The sequence below is a fragment of the Tupaia chinensis genome, unplaced genomic scaffold (assembly GCF_000334495.1).
Source record: "Tupaia chinensis unplaced genomic scaffold, TupChi_1.0 Scaffold000060_1, whole genome shotgun sequence".
Taxonomy (NCBI): Eukaryota; Metazoa; Chordata; class Mammalia; order Scandentia; family Tupaiidae; genus Tupaia; species Tupaia belangeri.
In genome coordinates this window covers 2,983,362-3,002,081 of record NW_006159518.1, presented here as the reverse complement: position 1 = coordinate 3,002,081, position 18,720 = coordinate 2,983,362, and the positions used below count along the sequence as shown (strand labels likewise).

General features: G+C 41.3%; 1 long non-coding RNA gene across 1 annotated transcript in view; it reads left to right on the top strand.

Moving 5' to 3' along the window:
• The first annotated feature begins 15,159 nt into the window (after window positions 1-15,159).
• The window catches only part of LOC114010127 (uncharacterized), a 7,295-nt gene continuing 3,734 nt past the window's right edge, over window positions 15,160-18,720 (top strand). The window contains exon 1 of the long non-coding RNA XR_003551500.1: window positions 15,160-15,301. This is a non-coding gene — a long non-coding RNA (uncharacterized LOC114010127). The remainder of the gene's footprint in view (window positions 15,302-18,720) is intronic.

Below are 18,720 nucleotides of genomic sequence, written 5' to 3'. Positions count from 1 at the left end.
TATAGGGGCCAGGCAGTGGCCCAGCAGTAATGCAACCAGACCCATGTGGAGAAGTCCTGGGTTTGTGTCCTGGGACATCCCCGGCCATGGCTGGCATGCACACACGTGTCCAGGATCTGAACTGAGACAGACTGGGGAGTCTGAGCCTGGGATGGATTATGGTGTGAGGACCCTGCTGGGGGTGTCTGTCTCTCCGTATGAATGTGTCTCTTTCTCATTGAAGAAATAAATGAGTAAAATTTAAAATAATAAATAAGTTACATATTATTTTTATTTTTAATTTTAAAAAGAATGATTTTATTCAGTTTTATTCATCATCATCATTATTATTATTTTTAATTTGACCAGAGAGAGAGAGAGAGAGAAAGTGAGAAAACAAGCCACCAGGTCTGGGTCCCAAACCACGGCCATGTGGGAGTCCAGCATGCCATCCACCATGCCACCTGCCGGCCACCTATATTATTTTTAATTTAAAGTATATTTTAAAAATCTAGACTGGAAATGGTTTGAGGAGTGTTTATTTTAAACAGGGCCAGCCCGTGGCATGGTGGTTAAGGCAGCTGGATCCCACATGGCCAACTGCGCAAATGGAGTTCACCTGGTAGCTCGAAAAACACATGTGAGTGGAGTGTGCCCAAAATCTTGAGAGGAGAATGGAGAAGGGAGTAACCACTTTCTCTCTCTCTCTCTCCTCTCTCTCTCTTCTCTCTCGCTCTCTTTTTCCTTATCTCTATCTCTGTCTCTCTTTCTTTGTCTCTCTGTCTCCAGTGAGCCCATGCACTCTTTAGCAAACATATGATGTTCATTGTCAACATGGTTGTAGAACACAGTTAAGAGTGAAGGAAAAATACATCCTATTTTATAATGTGGATTAAGGTGTCTGTTATCACTGATTTGTTTGTTTGGGTTTTGTACATGCCAGGGCTGAGGTATCAATAAATGGTTTTCCGAGTGATGTTTATTGGGGGAAAAACTCTATAAGCACAAAGTCACCTGCAGGACAAAGCACTGACGTGCTGAGTTTGAAACTCTTCTTTGGATATCTAGTGCTCATTATAGCATCTGGAAGTCACATATCACTCATCGCTTTGCATTATAATTATCATGTTCTCTATTTCCTCTTAGATATTTTAAAATTGTATAAATGTAACCTATTAAAGATAATTTGAAGGGACCAGCAGTTGGTGTAATGGATATGTTACTGGACTCCCATGTAGTCGACTGCAGTTCGAGTCCCGGACCCAGTGGCTTAAAACTCACGCCGGGCACGTGTGCGTGCGTGCCCAAGATCCCGAAAGGAGAATGGAGGAGAAGGGATTGTGACGTGGCCATCCCCCTGAGAGATGATTTCTCACTTTCTGTCTCTCTGTCTTTTTCTGTCTGGCAAGCACATGTGCCCTATAGCAAAAACCTCTCCAAAAAAAAAAAAAAAAAGATAATGAATATGCAAAAAAAGGAAAGAGTTAAATATAGTTCTAATAATGCCATGTAAACAATTTTGTATATCATTTTCTCTTGCTATCATATAATAACAATTTTATGAGTATATAATATATATTAAGCTGCTACATAGTGTTTCCTCTATTGATAGTATACCACAGCACACAACTATTTCTCTATCCCTGAGAGTTTGAGACGTTTCATTTCTTCACTGGTGTATATAATGCTGAAGTGAGGGTCTTTGTCTAAAGACTTTTTTGCATTATATTTAGGATACATTTCGTAGTGATGTTATTATAAGCAACACTACTGAGGCAGAGTATTACCATATTTAGAATTCTTAGTATGTATTGCTAAACAGCCTTCCAAAAGGGCTGTGTCAATTCTCACCCAACCAACAACATATGAGACTATGTTTGGCCATACTTCAAGCACAATGAGAATTGTCATTCAGCACTGTTCTTCCAATATTTTGATTGATAAAAATACTATCTCAGGGACCAGAAGGTGGTGTGATGGTTAAGCTCTGGACACTCCCACATGGCCAACCACAGTTCAAGTCTCAGAACTGATGACTTGCTTTGTCACTTTCCCTCTCTCTCTCTCTGTGTTTCTCTCTGGTCAAATTAAAATAAATGAATGAATAAATTACAAACTAAAAAAAAAAATTCTTAAAAAACGATCTCCTAATACTTTAATTTGTACTTTGTTTACCAGGAATATTGATAATGTCCTCATGTTTTCTAGTTGCTGTCTTCTGTGATTTGACTATACATATTTGAAAAAAACAGCATTGTTATAATAAAGCTATTATAATAGAGTATGGCGATATAGATAGTTTACAATATATTGCATATCGATACGAAACACAATATTGTATATTGATATAATCCATGTACCATACAATTTACCCACTTAAAGTGTACAGGTCAATGATTTTTCATACATTCACAGAGTTGTACAACCATCACCATGATTAATTTTAGAGCATTTAATCCCCTTAACAAGGAACCCTGTACCCATTAATAGCACTCCTCATCATTCGCCCCCCCACCCGTCCCCTCCGCCTGCTCCTCCCAGACCTGGGCAGCCGCTAATCTCTACTTTCTGTCTCTGTGTGTCTGCTCACCATGGATATTTTATATATATGCTCCTCTGTGGCTGCCTCCTTTCATGCAGCGTAAGTTCTCAAGAGCCGACGACCATGTTGGATCTCATGTTAGTACTTCCTTCCTCTTTATGGTCTAATGATATTGCGTCATGTGTGTGTAACCCATTGTGGTTATCCGTTTATCAGTGGATACATATTTGAGTTGTTTCTGCTTCTTGACTATTAAGAATAATGCTTCTATAAACATTCCTGTATAAGTTTTTGGGTGGATGCAGATTTTCATTTGTCTTGAGTATGTAGGTTGGAGTGCACTCGTGGTTTATGTAGAAACTTCATGTTGAACATTTCAAGGAACCATTAGACTGGTCATGCTTTGATGCTTATCATTCTATCTGTGTCTTGGTGCTTTTCTTATATTTGTATGAGCTCTTTATATAACGTCAACATTTAACTTGTATACTTGCAGAAACTTTTATTTTTTTTAAGGTTTTTGCCATAGGGTCCAAGTGCTCATTGGTGAGAGAGAGAGAGAGAGACAGTGAGAGGGACATTGAGAAATCTGGGACCAGCAGTTAGTGTAATGGCTATGTCGCTGGACTCCCATGTAGTCAACTGCCGTTTGAGTCCTGGACCCGGTGGCTTAAACTCATGCCGGGCGTGTGTGTGTGCGTGCACAAGATTCCGAGAGGGGAAGGGAGGAGAAAGGATTGCGGCATGGCCATCCCCCCCTCACTTTCTGTCTCTCTATCTCTCTCTGTCTTTCTGGAGAGTGCATGTGCCCTATAGCAAAAACCTCTCCAAAAGAAATAAAAAGAAAAGAAAAGAAATCACCCTCTCCCACCCTCAGGAGGATGGCCACGCCATAATCCTTTCTCCTCCATGCTTCTCCTGGGATTTGGGGCACACATGCACATGTTGTGCTTGGCATTGAGTTTCAAGCCACTGAGTCTGGGACTCAGACCTCTTAGTCAGCCACATAGGAGTCCAGCACCTTAACCACCACACCACCTGCTGGTCTCTCACAGAAAGTATTTTATCCCCATATATTGCTTGCTTTTAATTGGGGTAATAGGTTTTCTGTGTGCAAATATTTTTAATTTTTATATTGTTGGTTCTGTTAATATTTTATTTGACAACTTGTTTCATTGTTTCTAAGCTTCCCCTGTAGAATTTGATAAATATAAATGTTCATTTTCTTGTAATTTTTCTGTGATTTGATCTTCCTATCAAATTCCAGGGCCTTGTTTTTTCTTTATGGTTGAATAATATTCCATGAAGTGTATGTGCCACACTTTTTCAATCCATTCATCTCTTTGTGGACACTTGGGTTGGTTCCATGACTTAGCAATTGTGAATAATGCTGCAATAAATATAGTTGTGCAAGCACTTTTCTGACTGAGTGTTCTTCCTGTCCTTTGGGTAGATACCCAGGAGTAGAATTGCTGGATTTCTATTTGAAGGTCTTTGAGGAATCTCCATTTGGTCTCCACAGTGGCTGGACCAATTTTCCTTTTTTTTTTTTTTTTTAGAGAGAGATTTTTTTCTATAGGGCATGTGTGCTCGCCAAAGACAGAGAGAAAAAGAGACAGAAAGTGAGTAATCATCCCTGGAGGAGATAGCCATGCTGCAATTCCTTCTTTTCCATTCTCTCAGGATTTGGGGCACGCACGCACATGTTTTAAGCCACTGGGTCTAGAACGCAAAATGCGGTCGACTACATGGAGCCCAGTAATGTTACCATTACTACGTCTGTTGGTCCTGCCGTTACCATTTTCTTAACAGTTCCTTCCTCCCCTGTTAAATTTGTGTGCCTCTTCTATTTTTAATTTTTAAATGTTAGTGGGTTTATTTTGTTGTTATTATTGTTGTTTTGTTTGTTTGTTTTTGCTAGAGAGGACTTGTATTTACCAGAGAAAGTCAGAAATGGGGAGAAAAGAAAGCACCCTCATGGGAAGTGGTCATACTACATGCCTTCTCCTCCATCTCTCCCTCCTTTCGTGATTTTGGGCACACACACACATGTCCCCAGCATGTTTCTCAGCCACTGGTCTGGGACTCAGACTGCTTGGATGGCCATGTGAATTCTAGCTGCCTTAACCACTAGACTATGAAACTGGCCTGCCTCTTTTATTGAATATTAATTTTTTCCATGTCTTAATGCTGTTTTGGTCAGCCTATCTATTCTTGGACCAGTACCACATTGTTTAAATTACTGAGGGCTTATAAGATGTTTTGTATCTGGAAAAATAGCCATTTTCCTCTTAACCCATTTTTCTCCTCACATGACAAAAGTCATCTCTTCAAAAATGTCTTAGTGACTTATTTTGTTCCAGATGTTACCCAGCTTTTTCTTAACATGTTATGTCTTATAATGTTAGAATATGTATTGTGCTTGCATAAAATGCTCTATTTAACTTTGAGAGACCTGAATTTATTTTTCTTTTCTTGAGAGGTTTTTGCTATAGGGCGCATGTGCTCACCAGAAAGATAGTGAGAGACAGAGAGACAGAGAGACAGAAAGCGAGAAATCACCACCCCCCAGGAGTATGGCCACGCCCCAATTCCTTCTCCTCCATTCTCCTCTCGGGATCTTGGGCACATAAGCTCACAAGCCTGGAGTGAATTTAAACCACCAGGTCTGGGACTTGAACTGTGGTCGACTACATGGGAGTCCAGTGATACAGCCATTATGCCAACTACTGGTCCCTGAAATTTTTAAAAATAATTATTTATTTTATTTATTATTATTGTTATTTTTTTATTTGACCGGAGAGAGTTAGACAGAGAGAGAGAAAGCAAACCGCCAGGTCCCGGACTCGAACCACAGTTGACCATGTGAGAGCTGAGCACCTTAACCACCATGCCACCTGCCAGCTCCTGGGACCTGACACTTAAGTAGTACTGAATTTTTTCATCCAGGAACCTGATTTGTCTCCAGTACAGGTTTGAAAAAGCTCAGGCAAGTCTTAAACTCATTGTACGCAAATCATATGTTGTTTACTCTTTGCAAGGCAGATCTTGGTTTTGTGGGACCCTCACCTTATGCGATTTTGGAGACTTTTTAAAAGATGAGGATACAAAATTATAAATATAAATGAACTATTAGGTCTTGGAAGGAGCACATGCGAGTGACAGGCACTGGTGCAGCCCTCCTCTCACAGGTGGTCAGCTTTTCCCAGGGACGTCTTCTGTTGCTCTTGGTATTATATATATTTAATATGTTGTCCTTCAGTCCTACAGGAATGAAAGAAGTTGTTCACTGAACTTAGAATATAGTTTTATGGGGGGCTAGAGGTGGCATGGAAATTAAAGTGACTGGATCCCACACGGCCAACTGTGGCATTTGAATCCTAGACCTGGCAGCTTGAAAAACACATCGGGCGTGTGTGTGTGTGTGTCCAAAATCCCAAGAGGAGAATGGAGAAGAAGGGGTTGGAGCATGGCCATCGCCCATGGGAGATGATTTCTCACTTTCTCTCTCCTCTTTCTCTCCCTGTCTCTGTCTCTCTCTGGTGAGTGCACATGTCCTATAACAAAACTAAAACCCCAAAACTTAAATTGCTAAAGGATGAGTGCACTCACTAGAGAGAGAGAGACATAGAGACAAAGGGAGAAAGAACTACGTAATGGGTGTGGTCCCATCACAGTCTCTTCTCTATTTCTCCATCCTGCTGAAATTTTGTGCACAAAAGTTTGTGCACACATGCGCACACATACTGGGTGTGTTTTTCAGTCCACCTAAGTTAAGACTCAAACCATGCAGTCAGTCATTATAGGATCTGGTTCCCTTTCTAGGCCATGGGGCTGACCCTCTTAGAATCTGCTTTTAAAAACTTCTATACTTAGTGACCAGCAGATGGCGTAATGGCTACATCATTGGACTCCAAAGCAGGGGACCGCGGTTCGTGTCCCGGATCCGGTGGCTTAAAACTCACGCCGGGCGCGTGTGCGTACGTGCCCAAGATCCCGAGAGGAGAAAGGAGGAGAAGGGATTGCAGCGTGACCATCCCCCCTGGGGGTGATTTCTCGCTTTCTGTCTCTATGTCTCTCTCTGTCTGTCTGGCGAGCGCACGCGCCCTATAGCAAAAACCTCTCCAAAAAGAAAAAAAATTCTATTTGGTGATGATGATATGGATAGTATTGTCTTTGTCTTTACTGATATGCATGGTAATCATGCTGGAAAAAGAAATGTTATACACTGTAAAAATATATGTGATTAAATGTAATATTAAAAAAGAAAAAACTTTTATACTTTTGCATTTTGGAATTTTTCTAAAAATATTTACACTCTAAGCAACTAGCAATAATTTTATATCATCTTCTATAATTTTTTTCCTACACTTTAAACTTTTTGAGGGAAAGGACTGTGCATTGTATAATAATGCTTTCGTGATGACTGATAAATTAAACAAAGGAGTGTATTTACTGAGGCCACTAGAAAAAAATTGCTACCCACCAGATTTCATGATTCGGACGGAACATCATTTTGCCTGTACTGCAAAGTGACTCACACATTTCCCTTAGAGAAATATATTTTATTGGGACATATGATAGTTTTTGCATCACAGATTGGAGTTTTTAATACAGTTTTAACATTCAAAACTCTGAGTAGATTTTTAGAGGATTTTGAACAGTTTTCATTCTAGTATTCAACAAACTTTGTATTTGGCCTAGATTCTTGTTCCAAAAATAGAATGCCAAAATGGGAAGGAATGCTTCCTAATGAGAGTCTCAAGACCATAAATCAATAACCAGGCTTAAGTTTCACTAGGGACTTTATTTACAAAACAAATGAAAAATACTATGAAAGTTGTTTGGGTATGTTTCCTAGTGTGCTACTGCATTTGTAAGATAGGGAGTAAAAATTTCACAGGCCATTTCAAAACTGCTTGGTTTAGAAACTTCGGAAGATAAGTGGGCCTGCAGGCGGCTTGGAGGTTAAGGTGGCCGGGTCCCACATAACTCACTGTGCAGTTCAGATCTGGAACTTAGCAGCTTGAAAAATCACACCAGTTGCGTGTGCATGCTTGCTCAAAATCCCAAGGGGAGAATGGAGGAGAAGGAATTGCAGCATGGCCATCCCCCTTCAGGGTTGATTTCTTACTTTCTCTCTCTCTTTCTTTCTGTGTCTCTCTCTCATGAACATGGATGCCCTATAGTAAAAACTAAAACAAACAAAAATAAATTTCAAAAGATAAGTCATTTATAAGTCATTTATAATTTCAGCTTTACCCTTTAATGTCTTTAATGCTAGGCCAGCTTAAGACACTGGACTCCCACATGACTGACCATGGTTCGAGTCCCAGCCCCAGGGCTTGTTTTCTCTCTTTCTGGTGGACACACACACATATATATATATATATAAGCTATAGAAAATGTAAAAATAATAATAAATAAATTAAATAACTAGTTCTTTAAAAGTGCTAATCTAATATATTTCAGAATAACAGAAAAATGGGTCATTCAAGTAATTTATTAGTTGACTAAACTAACTGTCTTCTTTATGGATGGAAAAAGTTTTAGAATATTCACAAAGTCCCATAGCACCCAGGGATACCACCAAGTGCTCCCCAGATGTACAACACATTGTGCTTAATGTCACTGAGAATGCCAGCATGAATTTTTTTTTTTTTTTAGAGGTTTTTGCTATAGGGCGCGTGTACTTGCCAAAAAGACAGAAACAGAAAGACAGAAAGCGAGAAATCACCACCCAGGGGGGATGGCTACGCTTCAATCCCTTCTCCTCCATTCTCCTCTCGGGATCTTGGGCATGCACACACACGCACCCAGCATGAGTTTAAGCCACCAGGTCCGGGACTTGAACTGTGGTCGACTACATGGGAGTCCAGCAACATAGCCATGACACCAACTGCTGGCCCCAATAAAATAATTCTTTAAAAAATTTTTGAAAAAGGAAATAATTGGAAACCACAGCAAAATCCACGTAGGTTTAGGATTTTTAAATTTTTTCCAATTGAACACTTTTATTAAGACCTTGTTCCCTTTCAAAGATCATCAGGTCCCCACAGTGCGAAAGAGAGCAGGATCACCTGGGTTACTCATACATAAACTCCTGGACAGACGGGCAAGAGGGGGGCACATTCAGTTTTAGTGTGAAGTATTAAGAATAGTTATGCCGGGACCAGCAGGTAGCGTAATGGCTATGTCGCTGGACTCCCACGTAGTCGACCGCAGTTCGAGTCCCGGACCCGGTGGCTTAGAACTCACGCCGGGCATGTGTGCGTGCATGCCCAAGATCCTGAGAGGAGAATGGAGGAGAAGGGATTGCGGCGTGGCCATCCCCCATGGGGGGTGATTTCTCGCTTTCTGTCTCTCTGTCTCTGTCTGTCTGGCAGGTGCATAGCCCTATAGCAAAAAAAAAAAAAAAAAGAGGCCTGCTCATGTGCTTGCTGAAGAGAAACAGGCTGGGAGGTGGAGGGGTGAGAAAGCACCCAACCGCTCATGGGGAACAGTGACACACAATTCCTTCTCCTCCATTTCTCCCTCCTTTCAGGGTTTTGAGCACACATGCGCATGTGCCTGGTGTGTTTCTCAAGCTGCTGGGTCCGAGACTTGAACAGCAGAGTTAACCATGTGGGATCCAGCTGCCTTAACCACTATACCCCACGCTGGCTGTTACTTGATTTTTAAGTGAAAGAAGTCTGCCTTTCAGAGTTCATGATGAAGCATGGCATACTTTGATGAATGCACCATTCTTTTAGGATTTTTTTAATGAGTGAAGATTTTTGGCTGTTCTGCCTCATAAATCTTTATTTTTTTCCCTCCTTCCAAATAGATTCCTTGGGAATTGAACATTGATTATTATTGTTAATTAATGTAAAGGGAAATATTTATCGAGGTTCTTGATATACTATCAAAATCAAAAAGCCTTCATTTGGGTTAAAAATATGATTCAGTAAAATGCAATAACCTTTAATTACACTAAGTAATTGGACAAAAAGAACAGCCCAGCGATGGTGTAGTGTCCATCTCTCCTGGTGGAGCGCTTTAAGTTGAATATTGTGATTAGCACTGAAGTAGTTTCAGCTTGAAACGTCATCATTGTTTAGTTGTTTTTTTGTTTGTTTTTTTTTTTTTTAGAGATTTTCACTATAGGGCACGTGCACTTGCCAGCCAGACAGAGAGACATAGAGATAGAAAGCGAGAAATCACCCCCCAGAGGGGATGGTCACGCCGCAATCCCTTCTCCTCCATTCTCCTCTCGGGATCTTGGGCACACACGCACACGCGCCCGGCGTGAGTTTTAAGCCACCGGGTCCGGGACACAAACCGCAGTCGACTACAAGGGAGTCCAGTGACATAGCCATTACGCTAACTGCTGGTTCCCATCATTGTTTAGTTTTAAAAGCAGGACTTGCAGTATTCTATCTTTTTTTTTTTTTGGTCTTTTTAAAATTTCTTTATTTATTTACATTTAATCACATATTTACAGTGTAGAACATTTCTTTTTCCAGCACAAATATTATGCATGTCAGTCAAGCCAAAGATATTACTCTAAAACTTCTCAGCAAATACCTTCTCGCTTTTTTGTCAATTAAGCATACTTTTACTATTTTCCTTCCTTCTCTCTCCCTTCCATACTAAACATTTTTCTGTATTTTATTGATTCACAAAATATGTTAAACTAAAAATATGGACAAAGCTAGAATCTAGTCACACATGTCCTGTAATTTACCTCTTTTGTATTTATTATTTATTTATTTTTATTATCATCATAATCTTCTCTATATTACATTGGATTACATATAACTTTACAGTGTATTACATTGCTTTTTCAAAAGGGAATGCCATGCATGTCCATCAGTACAGAGACATTAATCTCCCCACTTCAACATTCAATATCTTTTCTGTGTTTTTCTCAACCATTATTATTATTATTCTAATTATTTTTTTAAACAGTCAATCGCTATTTCTCATTTTGCTTGTAAAAAGACTTTACCCATCATGAAATACTTCTCAGACCAATCCAGTTGAGAATACTATACCTGTCATCACCAACAGGTAATAAGCCCTATCTGTTTCTCACTAACGTCCTGCCTCTCTGTTGTTCTCTTTACTTTTTAAAAACCCTAGAGGGCCTTTAAGAGTGACTTCATTACGCTTCAGATCAACTTTAGATGTGTGTGAGAGAGTTTTGAAATGACACGCAGAGCCTGTGCCGCTTAGGGCCACTCCCTTTCTGATGCCGACGTTTTCAGTAGTGCTCACTCGGGGCAGTACCATTTGGACAGCGAGTTTGGAAGTACACGGGGCATTTTTGGCTCACGTGATGATTTGATATGGCATCTACTGGCACTTGGGAGGAGGGTAGGTATGCTTGATGTATCCCAAATTTCAATTCAGTTCTGCACAGTGAGAAGTGTCCCTATCATACTAGAATTTCAAAAGATGCACTGACTAATATCCTAAGAAACCAAATATGAAGAAGTACATGAAATGCAGAAGTCACACTATATTTTATTAACAAGTTTTATTTAAAGTACTTCATATTATTGCCATTCTGTGTATCTAAGTTTTTGCAGTGCAATATGAAATTAATGATGTGAACTCACATCTTACAATCATTTATATGAGGGCTATCTATTGCTTTTCTTTTTCTTTTTTAAAGAATTATTCATTTTATTCATTTCACTTTTGTTATAGGACATGTGTGCTCATCAAAGAAAGAGAGAGAGAAAGTGACAAAGTAAGTTGTCAGATCCAGGACTTGAACCGTGGCTGGCCATGCGGGAGTCCAGCATCTTAATCCCCATGACATCTGCTAGCCTGTGCTTTTCTTTTCCTTTCCTTTTCTTTCTTAAAAAGTTTGCTAGAAGGCATAAGTGCTTACCAGAAAAGAGAGACAGAGAAAGTGAAAAGCATCCCCTCTAGGGGGTAGTCATGCTGCAATCCTTTCTCCTCCATTTCTCCCTTCTTTGGTGATTTTGGACACACACACATGCCCAGAGTGTTTTTCAAGGTGGTGGATCGGGCACTTAGACTGCAGCACCGGCTGTGTGGGATCCGGCCGCCTTCATCGCCACAACTTTCCTATAGTTCCCATTTTTATTTACTTCTTTGTAAAAATCCATCCAATATGCTCTGTGGTTCTTGAACAATGAGGACTCCATAATCTTTTTTCTTTTCTTTAAATTGCCCAAGGTGTGCATGCTCACCAGAGAGAGACAGGAAGACACAGAGAGAAATAGAAAGCGCCCCTCACTGGGATACAGTCATGCCGCCATCCCTTCTCCATTGCTCCGTGCTGTCTGGATGCTGGGCATGCATGCACATGCACTGGGCTTATTTTCAGTTCACGGGGCTGGGGTGTGCTTCATAGTCAGCCATGTGGGACTCAGCTCCCTTACCACTAGGCTACAGGGCCAGCTCTCCAAAATCGTCTTAAATACTAGAAGCCAAACATATGCTTTGACATGTGGCAGAATGTTGAAATAACGGGTGTCTCCTATAGTCGCATAAGGAATTATTTAGATTTAATGCATTATAGAGTAAGGCATAGGTCATTTTGATAATATTGTATTTCCTCTCTGGTTTGTCTTTATTATTTTTCCTTACTGTGTACAAATGTGTCTGATGTGTTATTACTTATCCTAATATTATTTTTTCCTGGCATTTTCCTATACTTCGTTCATTTCAGGGTCTCTTTTATTGGATGAGTTACTGTCTTTCTTAAATCAAAATGTACTAATGAAGTCCATGCAAGGATCTGGCTAGTTTAATAAATCTTTTAGTGTAGTGGGACCAGCAGTTAGGGTAATGGCTATGTCCCTGGACTGCCATGTAGTCGACTGAGGTTCACATCCCGGACCCGGTGGCTTAAAACTCACGCTGGGAGCGTGAGCCCAAGAGGAGAATGGAAGAGAAGGGATTGCAGTGTGGCCACCCCCCTGGGGGGTGATTTCTCGCTTTCTGTCTCTTTGTCTCTCTCTGTCTGTCTGGCGAGCACACATGCCCTATGGCAAAAAACCTCTCCAAAAAAAAATCTTTTAGTGTAGCAATATCTGAGCATTTACATATTGAAATACATATTTTATGAAATTTTTGTTTCTCTTATGGTATTATTTAAGAATTAATTTATTTAACTTTATTTATTTATTTATTTATTTAAATTTGACCAGAGAGGGACAGAATGAGAGAGAGAGAGAGAGAGAGAGAGAGAGAGAGAGAGAGAGAGAAAGTGAGAAAAGCAAACTGCCAAGTCTAGGACTCGAATTGTAGTTGGCCATGTGGGCATCCAACGCCCTTAACTTCCACACCACCTACCGGCCCCTATTTCTCTTATTTTATTGTTGAGGTACTATTTTCATGTTCTTAAAGAATTGTTATTTATTTAATTTTATTTATTATATTATTTTTTAATTTACTATAGAGCACATGCAGCTACTAGAGAAAGGCAGAGAGAAAGTGAGAAAGCAAGCTGCCAGGTCCAGGACTTGAATTGCAGTTGGCCATGTGGGAGTCCAGTGCCTTAACCACCATGCCACTTGCTGGCTCCTTATTTTTGTTTTAAAAAGTTTTATCTATTCCTTATCCATGATAGCGAGTATCTGAGCACACACATCGGAGAGAAAATGCACCCTTTATGGGGTCTCCAATGCTGAGATCCCCTTTCCCCAGCCCTCCAGGTCCTCAGGGTCTAAGGTGCTCCTGTGTGTCTTGTGAGCTTCCGGTTCACCTGGCCATGTGTCCAAACCAGTGATAGGCCATGTGGCTTTCAGCACTGTAGTCCAGTAGGCTAGCAAGTACACCACGTTGGCTGAGCCCGATTTTCTTTCCTTTTCTTTTTTCTTTTTTTTCCTCCCCTTTTTACATTTTTTTGGGGGCCATAGGGCACGAGTGCTCTGTGGAGAGACAGAGAGAGACAGTGAGAGAGGAAGTGAGAAATCACCCCCCGGGGGGATGGCGACATAGCGATCCCTTCTCTATTCTTATCCTGGGATTTTGGGCATGCACGTACATGCGCTGGCATGAGTTTCAAGCCACCAGGTCCAGAACTGAAACCACAATCAGCCGTGGGAGTCCAGCACCTAAACTATCACACCTGCTGGCCCCTCCTCTTCTCATTTTTAAAACATTGTTTATGTGCGGCGCCAGCAGATGGCATATTGGTGACATCACTGGACTCCCACATAGGCGACCTCAGTTCAAGTCCTGTACAGGTGGTTTAAAACTCATGCTGGGCACGTGGGCATGCATGCCCGAGATCACAAGAAGAGAATGGAGGAGAAGGGATTGTTGTACGGCCATCCCTCTCGGGGAGTGATTTCTCACTTTCTGTCTCTCTGTCTCTCTCTCCAGCAAGTGCACTTGCCTATAGCAAAAATCTCTCTGAAACAAAAACAAAAACATGGTTTATGTGATTATATTATATTATGTAAGAATTCCATTTTAGGATATGTGATAGATTATGTTTCTAAAGCTGGCCATGACGTCTCTCATCCCATACGTTTTTTCACAACGCAATCTCCCATTCCAACATCAAGAGGTGGAGCCATTTTCCCATTTTCCTTTTCCTTGAGTTTGGCTGTTTCTGGGAACATTTTTTTTTCTTTTCTTTTTTATTTTTATTTATTTTTTTTTTTTGAGAGGTTTTTGCTATAGAACGCATGTGCTTGTGAGAGAGACAGAGAGATAGAAAGCAAGAAGTCACCCCCTCCGGGAGGATGGCCACACCACAATACCTTCTCCTCCATTCCCCTCTCGGGATCTTGGGCACACATGCACATGCGCCCGGCGTGAGTTTAAGCCACCGGGTCCAGGACTTGAACCATGGTTGACTACATGGGAGTCCAGTGACATAGCCATTACGCCAACTACTGGTCCCTGGGAACATTTCTTTTAAAAAAGAACCCAGTTGCCATGCTAAGAAGGAGCCCGATAAATCACCTAGAGAGGCAGACTTGGAAAAGAAGTGTGGCCTCAAGCCAATGACCCAACTGAGTTCCCAGCTGCAGCCAGCCCCACTGTGTGCTAATTCTCAAATATATACAGAAGCTATTATTATTAGGAAATAACAAATTCACTCAAAAGCATCACTAGTTTTAGGAGATTTTTTATGATTATAGTAGTCTCTTCTTTATTCGTAGGGGATATGTTCCAAGACCTGGAGTGGCTACCCAAAACCCCCATAGTACCAAGCCCTCGGTATGCTGTGTGATTTCCATTTGATAACCCAGACGGCCATGCACTGACTAATGGCTGGGTAGTGTATGCAGCGTTGATAAGCTGGACCACGGTGTGATTCACCACCTAGGTGGGACAGAGCTGGATAATAGGGAGGGCATCCTACTACTCAAAATGGCAAGCAATTTGAAACTGATAACATCTTTATTTCTGGAATTTTCCATGTACTATTTTCAGACCATGGTTGACCTTAGGTAACTGAAAGTGCAGAAAGTGAAACCATAGATGGCGGGGAGGCAGTCAAATATATCGGGTTGCCAGGAAAGGTCAGGATGTATGTTTTCTATGCAAACATGTGTCATGACTTTTCTGACAACCCGATATATACATTTTTCAGTTACGGAAGTACTGATATTAAAACAGAGCTCTCATACTGGAGATGTTGGGAAAACCGCTGGCCCAGCTGCTAACGGATTTGTAGCTGCTCGTGTTCCTTCAAATGAATCCTTGTCTGGTGTCTATTTGATTTCTGGACCTTGAACTCATCTGGCTTCTTCCCGTGAACTGAACAATGAGCTGTGAAGATAAATTCCGTAGGGAACCCAGGTAAGAAATGTCAGTGGTCTTTGCAGGGCGACATCGCCTTTGGTGAACCATCATACAGAAGTCGTTTTGTAGAGCCCTTCTTAGAATGCACAGGCCTTTGTGTAACATCACTGAGCTGGTAGAGACAGAGTAAGTTATTGGGAATAAATGGAAACACCAGTAGATGTACAGGAATGAGTGGAAATTTATAGTAACCTACGGGGATTTGACTTGGATGTGGTACACACACAAAAAAAATAAAGAAATAATTCTGAAGTCACAAGTTAGTAAAGTATGTGTTAAATTTGATTTCTTAAAAAATTTTTGCCATAGGACGCATGCATTCATCGGAGAGAAATGGGAAAGATAGAGAGAGAGAGAAAAGTGAGAAAACACTCCCCAGGGGAGATGGTTATGCCTCAATCCTTTCTCCTCCATATTCCTTTTGGGAATTCGAAGCGCACACACGGTGTCTGGTGTTTTCTTCAAGCTACCGGGTTCAGGGGTCAAATCATGAAGTCAGTCATGTGTGACCCAGCACATTAACCAACACAGCCTCTGCTTGCTCAAGCATACCTTTTTATTTTTTAAAGAATTAGTGATTAATTGATTGATTGATTTTTTTTTTTGAGAGGTTTTTGCTATAGGGCGCGTGCACTCGCCAGACAGACAGAGAGGGACAGAGAGACAGAAAGTGAGAAATCAGCCCCCAGGGGGAATGGCCAGGCCGCAATCCCTTCTCCTCCATTCTCCTCTCGGGATCTTGGGCACGCACGCACATGCACCCGGTGTGAGTTTAAGCCACCGGGTCCGGGACACGAACCGCAGTCGACTACGTGGGAGTCCAGAGACATAGCCATTACGCTAACTGCTGGTCCTGCAATTGATTGATTTTTGATTTTTTTTTTCTTTTCTATAGGGCGCATGTGCTTGCTGGAGAGACAGAGAGACAGAAGGTGAGAACTCACCTCCCAGGAAGGATGACCATGCCACAGTCCTTTCTTCTCCATTCTCGGGATCTTGGGCATATACTTATGCACAGCAGGCTTGAGTTTTAAGCTGCCATGTCCGGGACTCAAACCATAGTCAATATGTGGGAGTCTAGTGACATAACCATTATGCCATCTGCTGGTCCTAATAATTTTTTCTTTTTCTTTTATTTATTATTACTTTTTAATTTGATCTGGGAGGGGCAGGGGAGAGAAATTGAGAAAGCAAGGCACAAGATCTGAGACTCAGACCATAGTCAGTCATGTGGGATCCAGCACCTTAACCTCCATACCACTTGCTTATCTGAGCATACTTTCATTATTTTCACAGTGCTGTATTTTCTTCAAATAATTTTCTTCACTGTTATCTACTTCATGAAGGTGTCTTGAGGATCTAATGAAGTTTGTGTGTTGGGCTTTTGTCATAGGGTGTGTGTGCTTGCTGGAAAGAAGAGAAACAGAGAGACTCAGAGATAGGAAAAGTGAGAAACCATCCCTCTGGGGGATGGCCACATCACAATCTCTTCTTCTCCATTGTCCTCTCAGACTTTTGGACATGCATGTAATACACCTGGGGTGATTTTCAAGTGGCCAGATCTGAGACTCAAAGCATGGTAAGCCATGTAGGAATCCAGTACCTCAAGTACCATGCCACCTGTTGGCCTTGAGGATCTAATAAGGTTTTTTTTTTTTAACTATTTATTTAAATAAAAAATGTATCATTATTATTATTTTAGAGAGAGATTTTTACTATAGGGTGTGTATTCTCGACAGAGAGAAGAGACAAAGCGAGATATAACCCCCCAGGGGAGATGGCCACACTGCAATCCCTTCTGCTCCATTATCCTCCTCGGATTTTAGGCACACACACACACACACACACACACACACACAATCCCGGTGTGAGTCTTAAACCACTGTGTCCAGGACTCGAACTGCAGCCAACACATGGGAGTCTAGTGACATAACCATTATGCCATCCATTGGCCCCCAAATTTATCATTATTATTACTTTTCTTTTTGAGAGGTTTTTGCTATAGGGTGCGTGCGCTTGCCAAAAACAGAGAGAGAGAGACAGAAAAGAAGAAATCACCCCCTCAGGAGGGATGGCCACGCTGCAATCCCTTCTCCTCCATTCTCCTCTTGGGATCTTAGGCACACATGCACACACACCCAGCGTGAGTTTAAGCCACTGGGTCCAGGACTTGAACCGCGATCGACTACATGGGAGTCCAGCGACATAGCCATTACGCCAACTGCTGGTACCTATTACTTTTTCAATTTGCTACAAGGCACGTGTGCTCACCAGAGAGAGAGAGTGAGAAAGCAAGCTGTCAGGTCTGGGATTCATACCATGGTTGGCCATGTGGGAGTCAGCACCTCAACCACCATGCCACCTGCTGGCCCCTCTAATGAGATATTAATCTCCTCACTTATAGACAACAAAACTGAGGACACGAAGTGGCGAGGCTATTTAAGCAGATTCCAAAGTGAATCACAGAGCCAGGAGCTCAGGTCTCTGAATCATCGCCCAGTTCTTTCAGTGCAAACATTATCTTTAAGACCAAAGATCATAGAACAGCTGTGGCTGTCAAGCATGGATTTGCCAACCCTTCTGGAGATTAGCTTGATGTCATTACCCAGGGAGAGCCTGCTAGACTTTCCATGTGATATAATATAATATGAATAAAGCCCAGGTGAGCATGACTATTTTGAAACCTTGCCATACTGAAGTGATTTCATTGTACTCATTGTTCCTATTCTTTGATATGGATGATTGACATTTTTTTAATCTAATGGAGAAAATGAATAAAAACATTTTTAGAAACCTATTAATGGTATTGTCACTAATCTGCAGCATACAATCTAAGCAAAGACTGTGTGCCTACTCTGTCATTTCATTTTTCAGACAAGTTTGGAGCTCCCCTCTCAATCAATCCGCCATGGATGGACCCTAGAACTGTAATTGTTTTTTGTTGTTGTTGTTGTTTTTATAGACCACAGATGAGTTTATTTTTAATATCCATCATACCATGAATTCATAGGGAATAGGTTCCAGAGGCTCAGGCTTCTCTGGGTGGAGCAGGCTGGCACGTCAGTTGAACCCAGGTCCCTTTCTCTTTGGCTTCCTTCTTTTTCTGGTCATTTTCCTTCACACGTTTTAGGAAGCTATCTCTGTTCATAGAATGCTTAATATGCTCAATACACACATTAATTCTCTGGGCAAGAATCTTGCCCTTAACCCGTTTGTTCACAACAATGCCAACAGCGTGCTGGGTAACAGTGTAGACTCTTCCAGTTTTGCCATGGTAGCATTTGTGGGGCATTCCTTTTGAACAGTACCCATTCCCTTGATGCCTACAATATCACCTTTCTTGTAGATTCTCATGTATGTTGCCAAAGGAACCACTCCATGTTTTCTAAAAGGCCTAGAGAACATGTATCGGGTGC